Source organism: Budorcas taxicolor, chromosome 17, assembly GCF_023091745.1.
Source record: "Budorcas taxicolor isolate Tak-1 chromosome 17, Takin1.1, whole genome shotgun sequence".
NCBI lineage: Eukaryota > Metazoa > Chordata > Mammalia > Artiodactyla > Bovidae > Budorcas > Budorcas taxicolor.
Window position 1 is genome coordinate 7,739,991 of NC_068926.1, and position 23,468 is coordinate 7,763,458.

The window sequence follows — 23,468 nt, forward strand, 5'->3', positions numbered from 1 at the left end:
TAAAACTCCAGAAGACCAATTTTACTTAAGAACATGGGCACAAAATCCTAACATAATCCAACAATGTAATGAAAGAACTATACAACTGACTCTTGAACAAACAGGTTTCAACTTTGTGGGTCTACTTATCTGCTGATAGTTTTCAGTAGTCAATACTAGAGTACCACACAGTCTGCAGTTAGAGGAAATTACAGATGTGGAGGAACCTTGGATATGGAAGGTAAGTTGTATTTACCTCCATGTATTTTAAGGGTCAACTGTAAAGTGTGAACACTTAGAATTTATTCATGGACTCCAAAGGTGGTTTGGATAATATTAAGATATCTACCTATAGAATAAATCAACCAATTAAAAATCAGAAAATCATATGAAAATATCAATAAAAGTAGAAAAAAGCATATTATACATTTTAGTAATCAGCCCTAATGAAACTGTGGGAAAAATGTTTATTAGAAAACAATTTAAATACAATGACCATTTGTTGTTGTTTAGTCACAACAGTCGTGTCCAATTCTTTGCAACCCCATGGACCTGACATGCTAGACCTCCCTGTCCCTCACCATCTCCTGAAGTTTGCCCAAGTCGATGGCCATTGTGTCCGTGATGCCATCCAGACATATCATCCTTTGACGCCCTCTTCTTCTGCCCTCAGTCTTTCCCAGCATCAGGGTCTTTTTCAGAGAGTTGCCTATTCGTATCAGGTGACCAAAATTCTGGAGCTTCAGCTTCAGTCTTTCTAATGAGTATTGAGGGTTGATTTCCCTTAAGATTGACTGGTTTGATCTCGTTGTCCAGGGGAGTTTCAGGAGTCTTCACCAGCACCACAGTTCTAAAGCATCTGTTCTTTGGCATTCTGCCTTCTTTATGGTCCAGCTCTCACAACTGTACATGACCACTGGGAACACCATAGGCTTGACTATATGGATCTTTTTGCAGAGTAATGTCTCTATTTTTTAACACATTGTCTAGGTTTATCATAGTCTTCCTGCCAAGATCAATTGTCTTCTGATTTCATTGCTGCAGTCACCATCTGCAGTGATTTTAGAGCTCAGGAAGAGGAAATCTGTTACTGCTTCTACCTTTTCCCCTTTATGTGCCACAAAGGGATGGGGCCAGATGCCATGATCTTAGTTTTTTATTATTTAGTTTTAAGCCGGCTTTTTTACTCTCCTCCTTCACCCTCGTCAAGAGTCTCTTTTGTCCCGCTTCGCTTTCTGTCATTAGTCGTATCATCTGCATGTCTGAGGTTGTTGATGCTTCTCCCGCCTATCTTGATGCCAGCTTTTAACTCGCCCATCCTGGCATTTCTCATGATGTGCTCAGCGTATAGGTGAAACGAACAGGGTGACAGCAGACAGCCCTGTCTTACTCCTTTCTCAGTCTTGATCCAGTCACTTGTTCCATACAGGGTTCTAACTGTTGCCTCTTGGCCCACATACAGGTTTCTTTGGAGACAGGTAAGATGGTCTGGTATTCTCATCTCTCTAAGAGCTTTCCACAGTTTGTTATGATCCACACAGTCAAAGACTTTAGTGTAGTCAATGAAACAGAGGTAGATGTTTTTCTGGAATTCCCTTGCTTTCACTATGATCCAGTGAATGTTGGCAGTTTGATATCTGGTTCCTCTTCCTTTCCTAAACCTAGCTTAGATATCTGGAAGTGCTTGGTTCCCATAATGCTGAGGCCTAGCATTCAAGATTTTAAGCATGACCTTACTAGCGTGGGAGATGAGTGCAGTTGTCCAGTGGGTAGAACATTCTTTAGTTCTACCCTTCTTGGGAATTGGGACGGGGATTGACCTTTTCCAGTCCTGAGGCCAGTGTTGGGTCTTCCATATTGGCTGTCATATTTAATGTAACGCCTTGATGGCATCATCCTTTAGGGTTTTGAAAAGCTCTACTGGAATTCCATTGCATCCATTAGCTTTATTATCAGCAGTGCTTCCTAAGGCTCACTTGACTTTGCACTCCAGAATGTCTGGGTGACTGACCACACCATCATAGTAATCTGGTTCACTAAGATCTTCTTTGTACAGTTCTTTCCATCTCTTCTTGATCTCTTTGATGTCTTCTAGGTCTCTACCATTTCTGTCCTTTATTGTGCCCATCTTTGAGCAAAATGTTCCCTTGATATTTCCAGTTTCCTGAAGCAATCTCTAGTTCTTCCCTTCTGTTGTTCCTCCTGGTTTTATACATTGTTCATTAAAGAAGGCCTTCTTGTGTCTCCTCCTTATTCTTTGGAGCTCTGCATTTAGTTGGATGTACCTTTCCCTCTCTCCCTTGCCTTTCACTTTTCTTCTTTCTTCAGCTGTTTGTACAGCCTCTTCAGATAACCACTTTGCCTTCTTGCTTTTTTTTCTTTGGGATGGTTTTGTTTGCTGCCATTTACTAAATATCATTTGAAATTTTTAAAGCTGTTTCTATTAAAATCAGGAAAAAAAGTGATTGATACCTTCTATTAACAATATTTAACAAAAACTTTTTGATATTCTTGCAAGTGCAAGATACTGTTAATATGAATGTTAGATAAGGAAGAAATAGCACTTTCAGGTCACTAATGCTATGAGCTAGGAAAGCCTAAGGGATTCTGAACACTTCCACCAGAATTAAGTGGGACTTCATTAATATTATTAGATATAAGATAAATATGCAAAAAATTAATAGATTATCTTTTGACCAGCAATCAGTAGCCAGTTAAGAATCGAAATCAGAAATATAGTTTGTGTACAGTTGAAAATACTATTTTGGGTTGAATTCCCTAAAAAATAAACAGATGGTTATTTGTAACAAAAATATAAAATCTCGTTGATACAAAACAAAATATAAACTACTGGAGATTCTTTCCACACTGGGTAGTAAATCTTTCTGTGTGTGTGGGTTTGAGACATACAGTGACAGAGATGTAGAATCCTTGTTTTATTTTGAAATAAGTTGAGATTTACAGGAGAGCTATGAGTAGTACAAGAACCACTCTTCACCATTCTAAATTCTGCAGTGTTTTAAATTTCACCATATTTGGTTCTGTCTTCTTTTTCTTAATTTGAGGATAAGTTGAAGCCATAATAAACTTCTACTTGTAATTACTTAAGTGAGAATTTCCTGTGCCCATCCTTTGTCATCTTGTGCACTTATCAAATCAGAAAAATAACAGTTACAATGCTATTATTTAAATATAGACATTATTCATATTTCCCCAAATGTCTTCATAATGTTTTTATAATATAAAGAGAAGATATTATTGCCAAAAAATTTTTTCAAATTAATATGTAAATTCAGTAAAGTAACATTAGCATATCATTCCATTAGAATCATAAAGTATTTAGAATTTAAATATCCCTTAAAAGATATCTAGATATCAAAAACTTCCCCATAATATATTTGGATTTATAAATATCCAGTTAATATGGAAAAAAATGCATGAATATTTTGTTGAGATTATGAAATAAGAATGTTGAGGATGTACTTGACTTCCCAGATAAACAATACTATAAAAATAATATATTCAAAAAATGTTTCAAATGGAGTAAAGATATATAAGATGAAAGATGACCTAGTTAATATTTTAGAAAAATATTTGAAAACTATAGAAGTGGAACATTAGCATATGCAAGAATTCTGTAACCAAGACAGGTCACTTTAGAAAGAATAGAAGTAAATGTTTATTACTACATTTAATGTTAAGCTGAGGAAACTTGCAATCAGTCATGTGGGAGGACATGATGGAACATGGAAAGACTGATAAATCAACGTTTGCCACCTTAATTGTTGTTGTTGTTTTTTAGTTTCTGAGTTGTGTCCAACTATTTTACTATTCCATGGAGACTGTAGTCTGCCAGGCTCCTCTTGAGATTTCCTAGGCAGGGATGTTGGTGTGGGTTGCTGTTTGCTTCTCCAGGGGATCTTCTCAACCCAGGGATTGAACCCACGTCTCCTGCATTGGTGGGCGGATCTTTACCACTGAACCACCTGGGAAGCCCTATTGTCTTAATAATTCTTATGAAGTGATAAATGAAAAGTTGACCCAATAGGCACATATTCAGAGGATATGAATAGAGATTTCACAGAAGAATGTAAGTTATCAGGAACTTACAAAATGATAATCAGATCATTGTATACACAAACATTCAAGAAAATGTAAATGAGATTAATCATGATATCACTTCTCTGGTCTCTGACTGAGAGAAAGTAAGAGTCATAGCTAGTACTGTTGAAGAAGATAGGGTTGATGAGATGGGCAGTGGGATTCTTTTATTTTTGCAGTGGAAATGTACAGTTTTAGTATTACGGTAGGGCAATATGGTCATATATTTTTTAGTAATAATTGTATGGACGCACGTACACACAAACACCCCCATTTACCCAGTAACTCTATTCTATAAAAATATCTGTAAGAGAAAAGGTAATAATAGTATGTAAGCGTAGATATATAAGGCTGCTTATTATAGCATTGTATGTAAATTTAACAAAATTAAAACAGTGGAAAAACAGAAGGAAGTTTCTTTACCAAAAGAATCATCGTTTTCTCAGTGAACAGGCTATTAATAAATTATAAAAGGATGAATCGTTTGGTGTTTTTTTTTAAATAAGAGCTTCATTTATAACGTGTTTAAAATTGCATATTTCAGTTCATAATCTGCTATGAAAGCTGAAGACCTGAGTCCTCTCATACTTCATTTTTTTCTCAACTTTTAATTTTTGAAATTATATTCTATTTTTAATATTGTCTACATATGTAACACTCATGTATTGTAGCCACAGTTCTGATAATACTTTAGTATTTATAATATATTTACGTGAATTCACTACCCTACCCCCTTTTTTATTAAGCATAATTTCTTAGTTTCCCTCAGGTTCCTTCTTTTGGCTCAAGTCTTAACTGCTGGGTTTTATCGCCTCCCCTCCCCCTAACAAAGGTTCATGTGTGCTGTAGACTTAAAATTCTTTCCTGTTTAAGAATGTTTGCCAGCTGTCCTTATATCTGAATGATATCCTGATGAATTGAATATTCTTGGCAAACTTTATAGACTTTGTTTGCTTCATTGCCTTTGGATTTGAGTGTTGCTTTCAGAGAAGTTTGAGGATAGTCTGATATTTGTCCCATTGATGATTTGCTTGTTTTCTGTTTCTGATTTTTTTTATTTGTTAAGGGAGTTCGTTTCTTAACAAGAATATGACTCAGTATTGAGCCTTATTTATCAAAAGTTCCTGGAACATAGTCTTTTGTTATAATCTGCAAATTCAGAGTTTTCATTTAGTTCTTAGAAATGTCTGTAAATTAAAATTTGAAATATCTTTGCCTTTTATTTTCCTTTTCTTAGTGACACAGTCTATGTTAGATATGACTGTCTTTCATATCTGTTAGTTATATCTGAATTGCTTTACTTCCTTTGATCTCTTGCCATGAGGATGGTTTTAATGTTTTATTTTGTCTTTTTGTAGTTTTTAATGATTATTTTGTTCTTCATTTCATTTATTTAAACCTCCAGCCTCTCTCTTTATCTTTTTCTACTTATTTCATTTTGACTTTTATCTTTTTTTTAAGTTACATTTTTATGTTTTCCAAAAAAAATCATGAGAAATTTCCTTTCACTTTTTGTTGTATATTCTTCTATGGCTCTTTATCTTTTGTATAGAATCTTCTAGTTTTATTTAAATATTTTATTTCTTTTTTATTTGTTCATTGATTGGTCATATGTATACTACTGTTTATATAGTATTTATACAGCTATTGTTTGGCTTAGATAGATTGTCTTAGTGACTTCTTCCTATCACCTCCCTGTCTGTAAAGCTGTTTTTTCCCCTACCTGAGCTATTGTTTGATTTTTGAAATTTGATTTTTGACTAGTTTTATTTGCCTATCATGAAGAGAGGGAAAAAGACCATTGATATAGGTGAGGAGGCCTTCTTAGCTCATCTAAGTTTTACTTTCTCATATACGATTTTAATAATTTTCTACAACATTCATTTCATCTTTTTAGAAACATGGAGAAGTCTTATCAGAGAGAAATGTGCTTCGGCTTTGAATCATTATCCATCAATTCAGAGGGTACTCTGAAGTCTGCTTCTGCCCTGGGAAGTCAGACTGTGTTTTCACTTAACTTGTTTCACCAATTTTTGCACAGTAGGCTTTTTCTAGCATCTTCAGTTAGAATAAGCAAGAGATAATGATACCTACTCAACTTATGTTTCTTCATCTATGAAGACATTAAGAAAAATTCTTAGAATGTTGTCAGTTTACCAGTATTACTTTGGACGCATGAGGACATGATTAAGAATTGAGCTTATTGCAGCCTTAGTTCTATAATTTCAGTATGTTTAGTTTTCCAATGGCCACCAATTTTTTAATGTTTGGTGGTTTACATTATGTTTCTTTTGTTACTGGTTATTTCTGTTAGTTTTTTTTTTTCACCCAGTAGTTTTGCTTTTGATAATTCTTCAGGATTTGAAGGAAGAAAAAACTTTTAAAATTGTCATTTCAGCCTACCATCCTAATCTGGAACATCTTCCTTATTGTCCTTTCTTGGTTATAGACAAGTTCCTTTGTAACTCTGGGTTGAAATTGCAGTTCATTATTTTTATTTGAAGTTTTAGTGGTCATGGTGGTGGCATATGTCTTTTTATTTGTTTGAAGATGAGAGAATGAGGAAGAAGAAAACATGTGAAATTGAAAGAGGAAAAATACTTCTAAAATATTGTGTAATACAAGAAACTGAGTTGATTTCACCCAAACACTAAATACAGTAGCAATTTAGATGAGCGATAATGGTGGTAACTTCACGCAGTATTTCGTGAATCCTTATGTTATGTCAGGAACATGATGCTTTGTAAGTTTTAACTAATTTAATCCGTACAATAAACCTCCAAGGTGATTTTGTTATGATCTCTAATTTTATAAATGATAAAACAGCATAAAGGAGAAATAACCCAGAATTACAACTGGAATCCAAATCTGGGCAGTTTTTGTGTTAATCACTAACCTATATATTTGTTTCACATTTTATTAGACTTTGATAGAATGTATGAATAATTTTTAATCCTGGCACAGACAACAGCTTTATTCTAGGCTAATTTAGTCTAGTGAAATTTTTCTTAATCTTTTATCATCTTGCTATGAGATTTATACTATTTATAGAAATATTCTAAAATCTAAATAAAAACAAGTATTTCCAAACTGATTTTATTGTTATATAAGTTATTAGTGGAGAAAACATATTTGTTTGACCGGGTCATATGAGAGTCAGTTTTAAGACAGCAAACATAGTTTTAGTATTTTCTAGTCTTTTATGTTCATAGAAAAGAATTCTCTGAGTTTATACCACAAAACCCCAATTGATTAAGGCATATTCATATTTAACATATTTCTAACTGTATTGCTCTTGAATCTTAAATAATACTTTAGAAGATGGAGCATATATTTTCCTGGACAGCTTATATTCTAAAGGTTATCTATATTCAGCCTTGAATTCATGCTATATATCTTTAATAATATTTTTGAACTTTATGTACTGCTAGTTACTTCCTCCTGCAGAAAAAGAGAAGTCATGTATTTAATATACCATTTGTGGTTATAAAGTAGCTGACTTGTTCCATTTATTATCAGGGGATTGATGACACTGTAGATCTGAAATGCACATCTCTTTAGTTCATTGCATGATCATTGTTGGAGTGGGATATCCTTGGCATATTCAGCTTTTGATTTATGTGGAAGTTCCATGAATGTCATGACTTCATTGATTAGGTGTACATCTTACTTTATAATCTTACAGCTGTAAACAGAATGTTTATTTAAAAAGTTATGTTGTGTAAAACATTGTACCCTGTTTTGTAAGTATAGTATATGTCTGGGTGCACACAATTCATGACAATATTTTTATTTAATTGTCTATCAAATTTTAGTTTATTGAAACTACTGTTATATATCTGTAAACATGTGATCAAGATTATCATTTAACAGCTTAATTTTTATCATTTAATAGCTTAAATCTATGTAGGTTAAATTTCACTTCAGTGAGAGTTTCTTAATAGCCTTTTAGCTGATGTTGCTTTGAATTTCATCTATTATACAGTAGAACTCAATTCTTGTTAGCTTCAGTAGAATGGCAGACTTGCTTAGTTGAAGTGATAAAATGTCCTTTATGTAATAAAGAGCATTAAAATCACTTGATTAATTTTTAATGTAGCAATCTATGTATTTTTTAATTATTTTTTAATTGAAGGATAATTGGTTTACAGAATTTTGTTTTCTATCAACATGTATTTTTTTTTTTTTAGCTGAAGGATTCAAATATTTTTTCACATTAGGAGACAAAATATTTTTTAATAAAATAGTGAACTTTTTTTTTGCCAGTTTAAGTACTTTCACATTTTTTAAAATATTAGTAAACCGTTCTGTGATACCACTTAAGTCATCTAAGCTGTTAACAAGTATAAAAATATTCTTTATATCCATCCTTTGAGCTAAATATTGTTACTATCACTGTCCTGGCTTTATAAGTGATGGGAAGGTTAAATGATTTGTTCTAGGTCCTGTAGGTAATATGCAGTGAAGCCAGAATTTGAGCCCAAGTGGTCTGACACAGAGGTCCCTCTGCTTGTTCTGTGACTCCTGTGCCGCCATCTGTGAAGTGGTTTCCCACACGTTTTCTCATTTTAGCACCACAACAGATCTGTGAAAGTATGCAAGATAGATTGAGAGAATGTGATTTGGCCTTGGTCACATCGCTCAAAAACTGATAATTTTGAGCCAGAACTCAGGTCTCCTAACAACCACCCAGTGTAGTCTCTGTCGAGTATCCTTTGTCATGATATAATGAAGTATTTTTTGCTGTAGAGAAAATATATCATTCAACATGTGTTTGACAGTTCTGAAGGAGTGTGAAGGAAATTAAGAAATATAATATTAGAGGTCTAAAACTATGAATTTTAGGGTTATGATAAATTATTCAGTTGACCTCTTTGATACTTGCATTTTTGTGATTGATGGTCATTTGCTTTCCTCTTGTTATAATAAGTGTCTATTTTCTTCATTATGGAAATGATACATACATGTTTATTATAGAAAGTTTAGAAAAATAAGGAAAAATATAAATAAAAGACATTCATTGTTTATCATTTATGATTTATCTCTATTGTTTTTCTCTTAACTTTAACTCGAAATAATCATAGAATTTAAAGAAGTGACTAGAGTAGTACAAAGGTCCCATGTAGCCTACTGTCATTTAAATGCACATATATTCATTCACTAAAAGTACCCACTTACCAAATTAGAATCAATAGGATGCTTTTAAAGGAGATACTACAAATATGTCATTTCATTTTTCATAGATAAATGCATAGTGTGTGTAGTTTTGCACCTTAGTGTGTGGGGAGGGCCTTCCCTTGTGGCTCAGACGATAAAGAATGTGCCTGCAATGTGTGTGTGTGTGTGTGTGTATGGTCAATGGTCAGTATATGTTGAGAGTCCTCATTTTTTGTTGTTGTATATAGTAATCCATTATATTTTGTATGTTTCTAATAATATAATTGTTATCAGAGTGCCAGACTTCCTTTATTAGACTTTTCTGTTATTTCCATTCTTGTAGTATTATGAGAAGTGCTGCAGTTCATAATTTTCTACTCTGTGTTTTGTTGTTATATTTTTCTGTAGATGACTACTGATTTTTCTATTTTACTTTTGTCATTACCTTTAAGATTATTATATATTTTTATTACAAAATTTATAGAAGATATACTGTATATTAATAACTTTTACAGATTTTCTTATATCAGTAAACCCTACCAGGTTGAGGATTTTTAAAAAACATAAGCAAGTCTGACTTTTTAAGGATTGTTATAATTATTCAGTATTTATAAGTGATGTTGGTTTTCCTTTTGTTACATGCTATTGTCATAAACTATCTGTATAATAGTTCTTTTTTGGTTTGTTTTCCAAAGAGCTAAGTCTTAGACTTATTGATTGGTTGAATTAAATTGTTTTCTAATTCAGTTGCATCTTTGGTAACTTTTTTTTCCTTCCCTTACATTCTTCTTTTTCTTGTTTATTTGAAAGCACAGTTTTATTCCTTTTAAAGTAATGAGAACAGGTCAGGATGTTAGTAGTATTCTGAGGACAGCTGTGGCCCCATCCTATTGTTTCTTACATGACATGCTCATTTTTCTTAGTTTCTTAATTGGTATCTTTTTGATCTGGTAGTTATTTAGTATTCAAAGGATTTGTCCCTTATTTTTTGTTCACATTAAAAACTTTTTATTCTATTGCATTATGAGCAGATAGTTATGATATATAGAATTTCTAACTTTGAAATTTATTGAGGATTTCTAATTGGCCTAATTTGATATTAAACTTACATTTACAGGCTTTTTGTTCATTTAAAAAATACCAGCCTAAAATGCCTGACACTCTGATCATAGTAAAATTCCCCTTGGGAATATAAACTAAGCTGTTTTGCTAGATGTTCCGTAAGATGTGATTAGTTCTATGAAAATTAAATGTGAAAATTGTACAGGGTTCAAGTAGCAGAACACAAAACAATGAATTTTTGAAATTTATGAAGGGGATAATTTTCTGAAGGGGAGTTTCAATACATCAGTCAATCTCATTGGAATATATTTATAAATTCATCACTGTAGACATACTATGAACTAAATAACTAATATTAAAACTGAAAATTGGAAAAAATTTAGGTGAATTATGTTATTTGTATTTAAATATATAAAAATAAAAATTTTGATAACATAGTCTGTTAAGTGAGGAAAAGATGGAGACTAGAAAGAGAATCTCACTTGTCAGTAATTTAAAAGTGCAAATATTAGTGATAAAACTATTAACATTCTTTATACCTGGTATGCTAGTAATGTCATTCATAGCGTATATTCGTGGTATATATATAAAGCTACGCCTTTGTATTCTTAAGTACAATTTGCTGACATAATGAATTGATATGGCTTCAAATAGAGGAGTGCTAACAGTGCAAATGTTTTTGTTTTAACTGATGATTATCTTTGATTGTTCCTTGTTTTCAGCACCATATATTAGACCATATGCTAATAGTCTAGCTTTTAAGTTTGCAACATTTTAATTTGAGCATGAAAAATTGCTTTTAAAAGTAGACAGCGATTTAAAAGTTATCTCTTTTTTTGAAATTCACATGGAATTGCAATAATTCACATAGAATAATAATGGTAGTGGCACTAGAATAGACACGTATAACAGAAGAATAGAATTTAGAATCCAAAATAAATTTGTACCTATAGGCCAGTTGAGTTTTGACAAGCATAACAAGAAATTCATGAGGAAAGAATAGTGTCTTCGACAAATTGTGTAAATACAACTGGATATCTACACGCAAAAGAATAAAGTTGATCTTTATCTCATACAGATTACCTCAAAATGTATCAATGATCTAAATGTAAGATCAAAACCATAAACTCTTAGAAGATAATATAATGGTAAATCTTCATGACTTTGTATGTGGAAATGGGTTCTTAGAAATGACACCAAAAGCACATGCCTTCTCTGAAAGGCTTTAATTCCCATACTCCAAATAAATTATTTCATGCATTCTTTTTCCCTCTCCTCAAAACCAAATGCCCTACTCTAACTGTATTGTCAGCTGCCCTGAACTCATATTTCTTGCAAAAGTAGATTGTATTAGAGTGGAATGAATGCTGAATCTGTCCATCGCTAAGCTAATCGATATCTTCTGTGTGTTAATTCCCTCCCACCAGTGAAAGTGAAAGTGTTAGTCACTTAGTGGTTTCTGACTCTTTGTGATCCCACCAGGACCAGTGTTTTATGAATTCTGCTTTTATTTATTTGTTCATTTCCAGTGGCTGTAGGTCTCTGTTGCCAGCGAGCTTTCCCTCTTTGCGGCGCAGCCCTCTCTCGCTGCAGTGCTGCTCTGCCCTCGCGGTGGCTGCCTTTGCTGCAGGGCACAGGCTTGGTTGCCTTGCGGCATGCGAATTCTCCCTGGACCGGGATGGAACCCATGTCCCTGAGTTGGCAGGCAGATTCTTAACCTGGGACCACCAGCGATCCCAGAGACCCACATTTTTCAGTGACAAATCTGGCTGTTTTTTGAAGCCCTTCGTCATCCTACTTATCAAGATTTTGCTTATCTCATTTACCTTTTCTCATAATCATTCTTCCTTTTCTCCTGGGAAAGCACAGAAATGTTATAATATAACCCATCTTTAAATAAACTAAAAACAAATTCAGAACCTTCTCCTCACTCTTCTACCTCTTATTTTTCTTTTATTTGAGTAGTCAGTCTTTACATTAGTTTTCAACATATACTCTTTCCTCGGAATTTCTTTGTGGCATTTTGGCTTCATGGCAATCAGGCTTCTACCATCACTTTTGAAACTTCTTGGAATTACCAATGACTTCAGTGTAATCAAAACTAGTATTTAGCTCTCTTTGTTTTTATTTTAGTAAGCCTAATCTCAATATGTAATGCTGTTGCCTGCTGTCCCTTGACTTATTCTCAGTAGTTTTCTAGCTTCTTTTTTCTGCATAGCCTTTAAATATGGAGTTCCTTGGAACTTTATCCTCAGCCTTTTCCTGTGTGTCTGTGTCCCACTGCTCAGTAATGTAAACTGTCTTCATAATTCTTAAATACTACCTTTAGTCTGGTAGTTTTGAAATTTCTGTCTTTGGTTCACCTTACTTTTCTGAGTGCCAGGCTTATTTATTTAATGTTATTTTATAGATCCACTTAGAATGTTCACAAACATCATGGTACTCTATAGTCTAAATTCTACAAGCTTCAGCTCTGGATTAAAATAGCCAAGGTTTTGATATGAACTCTCATGGTCAGTATTTTTACCTTTGTCATTTCTTAGTTCTTGAGTCCCTCATTTGTAAAGTGAGGATTATAGTAGTTATGAGAATTAAATGAGATCCATGTACAACATTGACAACGATGTCTAGCATGTAGTAAACACTCAATTATATGTGAGCTTCTATCTTTTATTACATTGTATTTAATATGTTTTTAAAAAGACTTTTGATCTTCCTTTCCTACCAACCTACCAAAGCAGAAAGCTAAGAGTCAACCTTGAACTCTTTTTTTCCCCTTGCTGTAAATGCAAACCTCCTGGCCATTCAGGCTTTATAATTTCTCTTGAAACTATGTGCTTGTGTGATTTCTCTCATCTTAGTTCAGATTACCGTCTTTCATCTGCATGACAGCAGCAGCCTCCTGTTTTTAACCGTACTCCATTCTCATGTGTTTTCTGCATATCAGTGTGAATGACCCTAAAACCTGTGCTGGGTAATGTCATCTCCTTCCTTACATAACACTTCAGTGGTTCTCTGTGTATGTTTGAAAAAAATCCAAAGCACTTGGCATAGCTTTTGTGGCCCTGCATGATCTTTTTCACTTTTCGGCCATCTATTCCACTACTCTCCCCTGTTATTTTGCATTGTTGTTGCTGCTGTTTAGTCATTAAGTTGTGTCTGTCTTTGTAACCCCATGGGCTGCAGCCTGCCAGGCTCCTCTGTCCCTGGGATTTCCAGGCAAGAATACTGAAGTTCATTGCCATTTCTTCCTCCAGAGGATCTTCCTGACCCAGGGATTGAACCGTGTCTCTTGCACTGGCAGGTGGATTCTTTACTGCTGAGCCATTAGTCATACTAATCTTCTAACTAATTTAGCTCTTCTAACATGTCTCTCTCTTACTTTTGTTAGTCTCTGTACATTCATTTGCTTAAGAGGTATTTGTTGAGCATTTACTGTGTACAGGGCACTGTTCTGGGCTGAGAATATAAAACTGACATAAATACCTGGTCTTTAGGAAATTACTTGCTTTTGAGGGAAGACAGATTACAAACAGTAAAATTAAGATATTGATTCTAAAGATAGACTGTAGAAAGTGCTCTGGAGGAAAACAAAGTAATCTTATGTGGCCATTAAATAGGATGATAGGAAGGCTTTGGCTGAAAAGACATCTTAAAGGAGGTGAAGGAGTTAAGGGGTTTGGAGAGGGCACGTGGTACAAGGTAGTTTTATGCCTGGAACATTTAAAGGATAATAAGAAAAAGCTAGCATTTTGGATTGGATGAGTAAATGAGCAAATAGGAGGAAATGAGATTAAAGAGTAGATGCTGGACTAGATCATGGAAGACATTATAACCCATTGCAATGACTTTGACTCTCAATAGTTGGGAAGCTCTTGAAGGGTAATGTGACAATCTGAGTAAAGTTTGAAGTACATCATTCTGGTTGCTGCTTTAGGAAGAGACTGAAGGGAGGCAAAGGCCTAAATAGGAAGACCAGTTACTGTGGTAAATAAGATAAGAAATGATGACTTGGGGTAAGCTAATGGCAGTAGAAGTAGTGAGAATTGCTTGGATTTTAATCTGTTTTGTTTTAAAGCTAACAGGATATGCAGATGGATTTATTTTGAAAGAGTGAAGGGCATGAAGGCTGACTGGAAGGTTTTGGTTTGAGCAACTATTTAATAGGAGAATGGAATTGCTTAAGTGATAAGACTTTAGAAGGATCAGGGTAGGGCAGTGAGGAAAAGTCATGAGCCCAGTTTTGAACGTGTTACAATTGAAATGTCTGTGTGCCATTCCAGTGGAGATGTTCATTAGACAGTTGGGTATATAAGCATTAAATTCCTTTGAGGAATGTAGGCTCAGAACACAAATTTTCGAGTCTCCACTGTAACTGCTGGCATTTAACACCATAATCAGCATGAGATCCCAGGTGATTCAGTAGCAACAGAAAGTTGTACTTCCTGTTGGTAGATAGAAAGCCAGAAATTGGTGCTTCTAGAAATCTAGTTTTTAAAATTTTGCAAAGAACAATGAACTGTCAAAGGACTGTCTTAGCAGAGCGTGCTCTTTTTTGTGGGTTTTGTGTCTAAGTTCTAAACTTTATCTTCCCCTTTCTCAGTCATCTCTTCAGAGGCCTTCTGTGACTATCCTACCATAGTTGGTAACTCTTCCCTGATGCAGGGTATTTGCTATCCTACCACTTTCCTTTAAAGTTGACTTCGTAATGAATAACTTAAAGGATACTTCCTTATTTACATGTCATGTCTCGTAGTATAAAGTTGAAATCATGCCTGTCTTTTGTGCCTTTGTAATTTTAAATTCTTTGTAAAAGGTACATAATCGATGTTCAGTAAATATTTGTTTAATGGAGCAAAGGACCATATCCTTGGCAATTCTTTTAGATTTAAGAGCATGAAATTAAATTTTTAATTTAGCATTTGCTTCTTTACCTTGTTGGAGTTCATACGTTAGTAACTAATATTTGTTGAGTGTTCATTGTATGTCAATAAGCACTATAGTACGCTTGTTGATTCTCTATAGAATATTAATTTGACATTTGAGTTTAGTATGAACAAGAGTATTTCTTCCCCTAGATAATATTTTACAGGATTGGAAATCTCTAGACATTATAGTTGAGTTTTACATAAGGAGATCATTTACTATAAAAACTAATAAACTTGCCCTGAAAGGAACTATCAAAACTGTAACAGATTTTTAGTCTTTTATTACAATGAAGGTAAACATTTTGAATTCAAGCAAATATTCTCAGTAACAGTAAGTAGCTTGTTCTAGATTCTTTGCTACAGAAAGAGTTTTTTGCTCCTAATTCCTATCACTTAACATAATACTTGGTATATTGATTGATTGTTTATAGAATTAAAGATGTCTGCTTTACATTGTAATATGAACGTGCTTTTTCTTTTGCTTTCTGTAGGAAAGAGACAGTTTATTTGGGAGTGAGATAAAAAGTAGGGAACTCGTGTATTTCCTAAATTACATCCTACCATATCAATGAGTCATTTAATCCATCTAATTCTTTCTTCCGTTTCTTTTTTTTTCTTATACTGCTGATCAATGCAGAAGGCATATTTTTCATTTATTTTCATTGTCTATCCTCCTGTTAGCTGATACAGTTTATCCTCTTGTTAACTAAAAAATTAAAGTGAATACAGGTAATGAAAATGAATAAGAAGGAAGTCTTGTAGAGAATATGCATGCTTCTAAATAATGAGACATTTATTTTAGCTTGATGTGATTCATGACTTGTACATATTAACTATTTTTGAAATCTTATTAATATGGCATTTATATAATATTTTCTTATATTTAAATCTATGCTTCTTTTATACATTATGAACTATAAAGTTTAAATTGTTTTATAGAGACAGTGATAGTCTGATCATAATAATAATGACAAACATTTACATAGTGCTTACCAACTGCCAATCTGTGAGATTGCTTTGTATGGCTTACTCGGTTTACTTTTGGAATGTGAAATTGTTTTAAAGAGGAAGCCATTGCTTTTAGGCCCACTATAGAGAATTAGGAAGCTGAGGCTAGAGAGGCATAGTAATTTCCCAAAGTTACACAGTTCACATGGGAGTTAGAATTTGGATATGAATCCTGGTTTCTTTCTTTCTTTCTTTTTTTTTTGTCTAATTTTGTACTGACAATTCAATTATGTCTATTTTGTCTTATTTTTGTATTCATCTTACATGGTCAAATTGAAATAAAATATTTGTAAATTAAAAGTTAGAATGAAAAAGCAAAAATACAGGATGCTGAAAGATGAACTCCCCAGGTTGGTAGGTGTCCAACATGCTATGGGGAAGAGTGGAGAAATAGTTCTAGAAAGAATGAATAGGCTGAGCCAAAGCTGAAAAAAGGCGCAGTTGTGGATGTGACTGGTGATGGAAGTAAAGTCTGGTGCTGTAAAGAACAATATTGCATAGGAACCTGGAATGTTAGTTCCATGAATCCAGGTAAATTGGAAGTCATCAGACAGGAAATGGCAAGTGTGAACATTGAGAAATCAGTGAACTAAAATGGACGAGAATTGGCAATTTTAATTCAGATGACCATTATACGGGCTTCTCTGATAGCTCATTGGAAAACAGTCCACCTGCAATGCAGGAGACTATGGTTAGATTCCTGGGTCGGGAAGATCCACTGGAAAGGGATAGGCTACCCACTCCAGTGTTCTTGGGCTTCCCTTGTGGCTCTGCTGGTAAAGAATCAGCCTGCAATGTGGGAGTCCTAGGTTCGATCCCTAGGTTGGGAAGATCCCCCGAAGAAAGGAAAGGCTACCCACTCCATTATTCTGGCCTGGAAAACTCAGTGGACTGTATAGTCCATTGGGTCACAAAGAGTTGGACATGACTGAGTGACTTTTACTTCACTTCATCATATCTGCTACTGTGGGCAAGAATCCCTTAGAAGAAATGGAGTAGCCTTCATAGTCAATAGAAGAGTCTGAAATATAGTACTTGAGTGCAGTCTCAGAAGTGACAAAATGAGCTCTCTTCATTTACAAGGCAAACGATTCAGTGTCACAGTAATCCAAGTCTATGCCCCAAACACTAATGCCAAAGAAGTTGAAGTTGAATGGTTCTGTGAAGACCTACAAGACCTTCTAGAACTAACACCAAAAAAAAAAAAAAAAAAAATACTGTTCATCACAGGAGATTGGAATACAGAAGTAGGAAGACAAAAAATACCTGGAGTAACAGGCAATTTGGCTTTGGAGTACAAAATGAAGCAGGACAAAGGCTCACAAAGTTTTGCTAAGAGAGCACAGTAATTGTAGCAAACACCTTCTTCCAACCACGCAAGAGACAGTTATATACATGGACATCACCAGATGGCGAGCACAAAAATCAAATTGATTATATTCTTTGCAGACAAAGATACAGAAGCTCTATACAGTCAGCAAAAACAAGACTGGGAGCTGACTACAGCTCAGATCACGAACTCATTGCAAATTTCAGACTTAAATTGAAGAATGTAGGGAAAACCACCAGACCATTCACTTATGACCTAAATCTAATCATTTACAGTGGAAGTGACAAATAGATTCAAGGGATTAGGTCTGATAGACAAGAGTGCCTGAGGAACTATGGACCGAGGTTCATAAAACTGTACATAAAGATGTGATCAGAACCATCTACCAGAAAAACAAATGTACAAAGGCAAAATGGTTTTCTGAGGAGGTTTTAAAAATAGCTGAGAAAAGAAGAGAAACTAAAGGCAAAGGAGAAAAGGAAAGATATATCTGTCTGAATGCAGCGTTCCAAACAATAGCAGGGAGGGATAAGAAAGCCTTCCTCAATGATCAGTGCAAAGAAATAGAGGAAAACAACAGAATGGGAAAGACTAGAGATCTCTTCAAGAAAATTAGAGATACCAAGGGAACATTTCATGCAAAGATCGGCTCAATAAAGGACAGAAACGGTACAGACCTAACAGAAGCAGAAAATAGTAAGAAGAGGTGGCAAGAATACACAGAAGAAATATACAAAAAAGATCTTAATGCTCCAGATAACCAAGATGGTGTGATCACTCACCTAGAGCCAGACATTCTGGAGTGTGAAGTCGAGTGGGCCTTAGGAAGCATCACTATGCACAAAACTAGTGGAGGTGATGGAATTTGAGCTGAGCTATGTCAAATCCTGAAAGATGATGCTGTGAAAGTGCTGCACTCAATATGCCAGCAAATTAGGAAAACTCATCAGTGGCCACAGGACTGGAAAACGTCTGTTTTCATTCCAATCCCAAAGAAAGGCAATGCCAAAGAATGTCCAAACTACTGCACGATTGCACTCATCTCACATGCTTGCAAAGTAATGCTCAAGATTCTCCAAGTGTGGCTTCAAGAATATGTGAAACATGAACTTCCTGATGCTCAAGATGGTTTTAGAAAAGGCAGAGGAACCAGATATCAAATTGCCAGCATCCACTGGATCATCAAAAAAGCAAGAGCATTCCACAAAAACATCTACTTCTGCCTCATACACTACACTAAAGTCTTTGTGTGGATCACAATAAACTGTGGAAATTCTGCAAGAGATGGGAATACCAGACCACCTGACCTGCCTCTTGAGAAACCTATAGGCAGGTCAGGAAGCAAGAGTTAGAACTGGACATGGAACAACAGGCTGGTTCCAAATAGGAAATGAGGACGTCAAAGCTGTATATTGTCACCCTGCTTATTTAACTTCTATGCAGAGTACATCATGAGGAACACTGGGCCGGAAGAAGCACAAGCTGGAATCAGGATTGCCCGGAGAAATATCAATAACCTCAGATATGCAGATGACCCCACCCTTATGGCAGAAAGTGAAGAGGAACTAAAAAGCCTCTTGATGAAAGTGAAAGAGGAGAGTGAAAATGTTGGCTTAAAACTCAGCATTCAAAAAACGAAGATCATGGCATCTAGCCCCATCACTTCATGGGAAGTAGATGAGGAAACAGTGTCAGACTTTATTTTGGGGGGCTCCAAAATCGCTGCAGATGGTGACTGCAGCCATAAAATGAAAAGACGCTGACTCCTTGGACGGAAAGTTATGACCAACCTAGATAGCCTATTAAAAAGCAGAGATATTACTTTGCCGACTAAGGTCCGTCTAGTCAAGGCTATGGTTTTTCCAGTAGTCATGTATGGATGTGAGATTTGGACTCTAAAGAACGCTGAGTTCCAAAGAATTGATGCTTTTGAACTGTGGTGTTGGAGAAGACTCTTGAGTCTCTTGGACTGCAAGGAGATCCAACCAGTCCATTCTAAAGGAGATCAGCCCTGGGTGTTCATTGGAAGGACTGATGCTGAAGCTGAAGCTCCAGTACTTTGGCCACCTCATGTGAAGAGTTGACTCATTGGAAAAGACCCTGGTGCTGGGAGGGATTGAGGGCAGGAGGAGAAGGGGACGACAGAGGATGAGATGGCTGGATGGCATCATCGACTCAATGGACATGAGTTTGAGTGAACTCTGGGAGTTGGTGATGGACAGGGAGGCCTGGCGTGCTGTGATTCTTGGGGTCGTAAAGAGCTGGACACCACTGCACATGTGAAGTGAACTGAACTGAAGGCCTACTTGACTATGAAGGTAATATTGTTATAGTATACATTTAAAAGATTAAATTTCATTAAATTTCATAAATAAGTGTTTATATATTTGATTACAAATTATAAGAAGCATAAGATGCATACATTACTTAAAAGAAAATTAAAATCTTTTACCTTAAATTAGATTTTGATTAGAAAAATCTTTGATGGTCCTTTAGACTTTCAGGTTTTTAAAGTCAAACAATTGTGATCATATTTTGTTTTATTCCTGTAATATCATCATGATAGTGTATCTGGTCTGTCTTAAGTCTTTGGAATTCATAGTCATTATTCTTAAAGAATTTCATACGAGGTCACTTCTCTTGTTTGTACCCAAGCATTAAGGATGGGGATAATAATAACTTTAATAATAGCTATGATTTATTGCATGTTTATTATATATCAGGCACTATTTTAAGTACTTTTTCATACCATAATTCTTTTATTTTTCACAATAACCTATGAAGTTGATGATCATTTTTTATTATCCCCATTTTCCATGTGAGAAAGACAGAGAATTGTTAATAAGTTTCTTGGTAGATTTCAACTTTGGCCACCAAGTTCTGCTCTTCTGACTTATAGTATATACCTCTCCTTCATTTGGAAAGTATAAGATACATGAAAGATTGTTTCACTTCCTAAAGTAGAAGATAAGTTTAGCTAAGTTGTCATTGTAGAAAGATGTTCTTTTTAATGAGCACATTTCTAAACCTCATAAATGTAAATGTGTAAACTTTCATGTTAGCTCAGAAGAGAACTGTTGGTGACCCTGAGCAATTTAAAAGATCCTCTATCGCTATTGTCACACATCTGTTCGTATATTTGTCATACTACACAAATAACTTTTACTTTGACACACTGATATTCAAATACATTAGTAATTTTTACTAGCATCAAGTTACCTAGAAATGTGTTTAAAAGTAATTTTTACAAGTGCTCAATGAAAGTGAAGTACGTTTCTAGTTACTTTTCTTATATGTTGTCTTAAAGATATTGAATCTCAGTAAACATGACATTTTGCTTTGATATACCTGAGATTGGTCTTTTTGGTATAATCACAAGTTACATTGTGATTGAAAAACTTCTTGGATTTGACTTTCTATTTTGGTTTACTTACTATGATGTAACCAGATTTAACCAGAGACAGGTCTTTAGTGGATATAAATGTATTATTACTGACTTTTAGTAAGTAAGTCAATTTTCTAGTAACTTCAGTAAGTCAGTTTTTTTCCTCATTGGGATTTATACTAAAACATTACTTTTTTTTTTTTCCCCTTCCCATGTTGCCTTTCTTTTACATCTAAAACTTACATGTCAGAAAGTTCCTTGAGAGTATTGGTGAAATCTGTGTTCGTGAAGTCACTTTTCTGGGAGGTGTTTCACTCTCAGTCTTAGAGCTAGAGTTGTCAGTGGCCTCAGTAATAGTATGTGTTAGCCAACTGAACACACTGAATCAGGCTAAGACTTAAAAGTTTAGCTCTAAATAAACAAGGACCTTTTTTTCCCCCTAATTAATGAGTGTACTTCTTTCCTCACATTATTTGTCTATAAAGATAGATTGCCATAGGAAATAGAATACTTATTCTTCAGTGCCTTATTATGTCGATGTAACTCATATGTAAGATTATCTAATTGTCTGAAAAAGAGGAACTTAGGAAATGAGGTAGGTGTTTTTTGGCTTGTGTTTAGTACCCGTTATCAAAAGCAAGGCTGGAATATATTCCTTCTCTGTGAAGAAATAGTTTTAATGTATAGGTTTATACTTTATGAGTTTAAAGCAGCAATTATTTTACTCTTTCTTTCTTTCTTGAGAAATCGGAAGACCTTTTCCTTTCATTTTCTGAGTACACAATTATTATCTCTAGCTTTCTGGCTTCTATTTCAAACTCTGATTTCTCTTCAGCGCCTTAGACTTACACAGTTTGGATCTGTCTACTCCTTGCCTCCAGCTGACATTTCTTATAAGTATCCCTACTTTTGGGGAAAATTTCCCAAGTCTGAAATTCTCTTTGCATCTGTTCTTCCACTTCTACTCACGTGAATAAATACCACCTATTTACTTACTTACACAAGTCACTCATCAGCTGTTGTTTTGTATTATATCACATTTGGTGTCTCTCACCAAGTTCTCTTTATCTCTTAAATAAAATATATCTGCTACCAATATTGTTATTTCTTGATTTAGCCATCACATCTTTAGTTCAAAAACCTGAAATAATCTATTTGATATCCCTCACCCCACCAACAGATGTCTCCTTTATCTTCTACTGAATAGCCAAAGTAATCACTCTGAAACCGGAGTTTCGGCATGTTTATGCTGATCAGACATAAAACCATCCAGTGCTTCCATGTGTTTAAGAGTAAGCCTACCACTGTTAGTACCGTCCAGAAGACGCAGTATCATGTGGCCCCTGCTCACCACTTCCAGCTTCTGGCAAGTACTGTCCTCCTTTTACCTTACGCTCTGCTTGCAGTTCTTTCATTTATCCTGACTTCTGCTCATCTTTCAATTCTCCCTCTAGATTTTAGTTTTATACGAAAGCCTGGTCTGCTCTCCTCTTGGTGACCCTGACCAGTCACCTGATGTAAATCTTAAATGACATCTTTCTATTGTAACCTGTCATTGCATTTACTTACAGTTTGCAATTATATATTTACTCGTCTGGTTATTTTGTTTCCAGCTGTTTTCTCTGCTTCCCTCAGACAAGAACTCTTGTGTCTATTCATCAGGTATTCATAGTGCCTGGCACATTGGCTTACACATAGTATGTGTTCAGTAAAGAATTGGTTAATAAATAAATGATAATTATAGCCTACACATTCAGTTTCATTTTTTTCTGATTTAAAGTGGGGATACTGGTTCTTTTGGAGACAGAAAGGATTCATTTCAGTGGGAAAGGCCATGGCAGAAGTATTTTTTAACCTATTACCAGTAAGAGTGATAGATTATAATAGTGTTCCGAATTTCCATGATTAGTGCCTTTCAAATTACAGTTTTGAGTTGCTCTATCCAAAAAGTACCGATTGTCCTTGAGATGAAGGAATAGGCAGGTTACAGCATAAAGTGCAGGTTAGCACAGTTTATATTTAAAAAATCGCAAGGCCAAATTCTTTGAGCTTCTCTCTAGTGTTTAAAAGTAATGTTAATTTGAAACTCTGTTAACAGTGATGGCAATTCCTTGGTGGTCTAGTCATGAGAATTTGGCACTTTCACTGTGGTCCAGGTTCAACCCTTGGTTGGAGAAATGAGATCCCATAAGCTGTTTGCTGTGGCAAAAACAAACAGACCAAAAAACCCCCCAAAAATAAACCCCAAAACAAAGGAAAACAGTGTTATATAACAGGGATATGTGGTGTTGGAAACATTTTCTGATTCTAGTCTCTACAGTTTACTAGTTGGAAGGTACTGGGAAGAACTCACTGAACCTCTCAGAGTCTTAGTTTTCCTCCTGTAAACTGAATATAACAAAACCTTAAAGATGTTATTGTGGAGAGTAAAATTTTATATTTTGTAATTTTATATTAAAATACATTTGTATTTATATCACATAGCTTTATATACATTTATAATGTGGGTTAAATAGTT

The 23,468-nt window shown here is 34.8% G+C and overlaps 1 protein-coding gene across 1 annotated transcript in view; it reads left to right on the plus strand.

Annotated features, from left to right (window-relative positions):
* LRBA (LPS responsive beige-like anchor protein) overlaps positions 1-23,468 on the plus strand; it is a 746,337-nt gene that overhangs the window by 293,802 nt on the left and 429,067 nt on the right. The gene's annotated exons all lie outside the window — the stretch shown is intronic.